Consider the following 3932-nt stretch of genomic DNA (forward strand, 5'->3'; position numbering starts at 1 on the left):
TACCCATTCAACTTGTAATTTGGATGGTGACTTAGCAAGGAAGATATCTAATGGTCTTGACATTGTAGGCTCCACTTCCTTTGGCTCCTCCTTGATGACTTCCATCTTTTGACAACTTTCTTCAATTTCCTCTTGTTTGCTAACTTCTTCCAACTCCTTCTCATTAATCAAATTATGTGTTGGAGATTGCGCACCCTCCTCAACATCAGTTTCACATTCAATGGAAAAGGCTTCAACAAGATCACCATTGTCACTTGGTGTAGAGTTGTCTTCAATGATGGAGTTTCCTTCTTGTTCAACCTCCCCTAGATCTTCTTCAACTTCTTCTACTTCAACAATCTCCATCCCTTCCACTTGTTGCAAAATACACTTCATTTCCTTGTTCTCAAGTTGAGAATCCAAAATTTCCTTCATGATACTGTCCTTGGTTGATTTTTCACATTCATCATGTGGTTGAAGAGGAGATACACTAAATCTTGGAGGTTGGAAGGTGTTTTGGTTTAGGTGGAAGTATACGGGACATAAGTTCTTGGAGGGTAAAGGTGAAACTAGTGAGTGCGGTTTGGAGCTCTTCTTGCTCTTGCGGAATGATACCAAGTGTATCATCCATGGGAACTTGGTTTGAAGGGTAAAGATGTTGGGGTGGTGGTGATTCAATGGTTGCTTGTTCATAATTATCACAAGGATATGCATAGGGGGAATATGGACTAGGATTGTGTGGAGGCAATTGGTGAAAATAGGATGTGGATTGAGAATATGGTGGTTGGAATGATGGTGTTTGAGGACTATGCTGAGAGTATAGTGCATGGAATGATGGTGGTTGAGTGGCATAATCATGATAAGAACCATCATATCCATTGGAATGATATGCATTATAGGAAGGATTACCATCATAGTAGCTTGAATAAGGAGGTTGCCATGGTGATTGCTCATATGGATGTGGCTCCCTTCTCAAGAATTCATCTCTCCTATAATGTGAGACATCATTCAAGTTTCCATTACCTTGAACATAGTCATAACCATATCCAAAACCACAAGGATGAGAATTCATATGGAAAAGAGGAAATCAAAACAAAAATCTCAAAAAGGCAAAGAAAAGTAAACTCCTAATTACTAACAAGACCTAGAATTAACCAAAAAGCTAAATATTCACAATATGGACATATTCACAATAGCCAATAACATAACACTATTGCAACCCCCGGCAACGGCGCCATTTTGATGAGAGAGAAATTATTGTTGGTAAAGAATTTCTTAAAGAAATCTCGTTGTAAGCATAGTTCTAAACCAACAAACAATTCCTCACATCAAACATTTGGTTGTCACAAGTACAAACCCCTATAAAAATAACCGAAGTATTCAAACCTCGGGTCGTTCTCCCTAGGAATTGTAATGAAGTGTTCAATTATTGGCTATGAAGTATCTTTTGGGGTTTTTGAGATAAGAAACAAGAAATGTAAATGGCAAAAGAAATAAACTAACAATTAAGGAAGCTCTTGGCAAGGTATGAGAATTAGAAGTCCTATCCTAATTATCATCATCAATTGTGACATGAAAATTGTTCATTGCTCCCACTTAGTTAACCTCTAACTATGAAGGAAAGTCAAGTGGATACAATCAACTTGAGACCACAAGTCCTAGTCTAATCAAAGTGAAAGACTAACTTTAGTGACATTCAAGTTAATTAGCAACTTCCAATTATCAATCAACAAGAGAGTTTAATAATTCAAGAGTCACCAATTACTCAACCTAAGCCAAGAGGAACAAAAATCTAACTCATAACTAGAAGAAGCATTTCAACAAACACCTAGTGGGCAATACAAACAAAGAACACATAAATTGCAAGAATTAAAGGAATCTACAACTACAAAAGCAAGAGATCAACAATAGAGAACCAAAGTAATTATGAAACAACAAAGAAATCATGAATTGCATTAAAAGAAAATGTAGATCTACAAGAGAATCCATAAACTACAACTAACAATACAAAAGAACTACAAGAGAACTACAAGAGAAGAAGAATTCTACAACTACAAGAGAACAATTAAAGATGGAAAAGGAAAATTAGAAGAGAAGAAGAAGTAGATCTAGATCTAAGAACTAAGAACCCTAATCTAGAGAGAGGAGAGAGCTTCTCTCTCTAACTAAAGCATGATGAAAACTAAACTAAAACTAACTAACCAACTAATCGGTTCATCCCTCTTCAATCCTTGGGTTAAATAACATCAGAAATGAGCTTGGATTGGGCCCAAAATGCTTCAGAAATCGCTGGCCACGAGTTGCCTTTAGTGAGTCACGTGCAGCTTTCCACGCGTACGTATCCCTAAACGCCAGGCAACTATGGCAAACTTTATATCATTTTGAATTCCCGGATGTTAGCTTTCCAACGCAACTGGAACCGCCTCATTTGGACCTCTGTAACTCAAGTTATGATCGATTAAGTGCGAAGAGGTCAGGATTGACAGCTTTGCGATTCCTTCATTTCTTCATGAGTTCTCCATTTTTACATGCTTTTTCTTCATTCCCTCAATCTAATCTTTGCCTCATAAACCTGAAATCACTTAACAAACATATCAAGGCATCTAATGGAATCAAGGTGAATTAAATTTAGCTATTTTAAGACCTAAAAAGCATGTTTTCACTCTTAAGCATAATTAAAGAAGAATTTACAAAATCATGCTATTTTAGTGAATAAATGGGAGAAAATTTGACAAAACTCTCTAAATTTAACACAAGATAAACCTTAAAAATGGAGTTTATCATTAGGTTGCATATTTTGTGATTTGGTTGATAGAGGTTGAGTTGGATACTTAAACTAATCAGGGATTCAATCATTTTAGTCCACTTAGCCATATTCATCTCACCTTGACCCTAACCCCATTACAACCCTAATAAGTCCTCATGATAATTGCATTCATGCATCACATGTTGTTGATTGTTAGATAAAAAGTAAATTTTTGAAAACATGATTAGAGAAGACTTGAGTGATTTGACCCTAAACACCAAGTGATTAGTGTGTACACACTTAGTGAGGGTTCAATTACTCAATTCTATGTCTCCACACTTCTTATCATATATTCTTGTAAGTTGCTTCATTTTTGATGAGTTAAATCAATTCTTTAGATTTTTGATTGCATTGAATTAATTCTTTGCTTGGCCCTATTTGTCTATACTCTTGTTTGGGAATTTGATTGCTTGTTTTCACCAATTTCATAGGATATTATAGATAGATAGATAGATATAGTATATAATATGCTTGCATGCATTTAGATAGTTGCATTCAATAAGTTGGTGACCCCTTTGGTTATTCTCCTTGTTGGTTTAGCATGAGGACATGCTATTGTTTAAGGGTGGGGGAATTGATGAGTCCATATTTTTCGATATATTTTAGCTTGATTTGAATGGATTCCATCACATAAACTCAAACTTAAGCACCAAAATAGCATACTTTTGTATTATCTCCCCAACTTGGACCTAAATGTGAAAACATGCGTTTTGTGCTTAAATTAGTGATTTTAATTCCACTTTCATGCCATTCGATGCCGTGATATATTTTGTGAGTGATTTCAGGTCATTTAGGCAAGATTGGCTACGCAGAAGTGGAAGAAAGCATGTACAAGGGAGAATACATAAAGAAAACAAGGAAAAGCATACACAACAAAGTGTGCATGCGCACAAGCACCTGTGCGTACACACAAGAAGGAATTAGCATGTGTGCGTGCATACAACCCTCTGTGCGTACGCATAGGAGAAAATTCAGAAAAGTGTGCGTACGCACACATTTGTGCGTACGCACATGACCCTGCACGTGGTTTCATTAATGAAACATGTGATGCACGAATTCTGAGGGCTTTTGGCCCAATTTTGGAAGGCTAGAGGCTAAATTGAAGTGCTATATGAAGGGAATATCAACACATTAGAAGGGAGCTCAC

This window comes from Arachis ipaensis, chromosome B3 (genome assembly GCF_059453495.1).
Source record: "Arachis ipaensis isolate K30076 ecotype BB chromosome B3, ASM5945349v1, whole genome shotgun sequence".
NCBI lineage: Eukaryota > Viridiplantae > Streptophyta > Magnoliopsida > Fabales > Fabaceae > Arachis > Arachis ipaensis.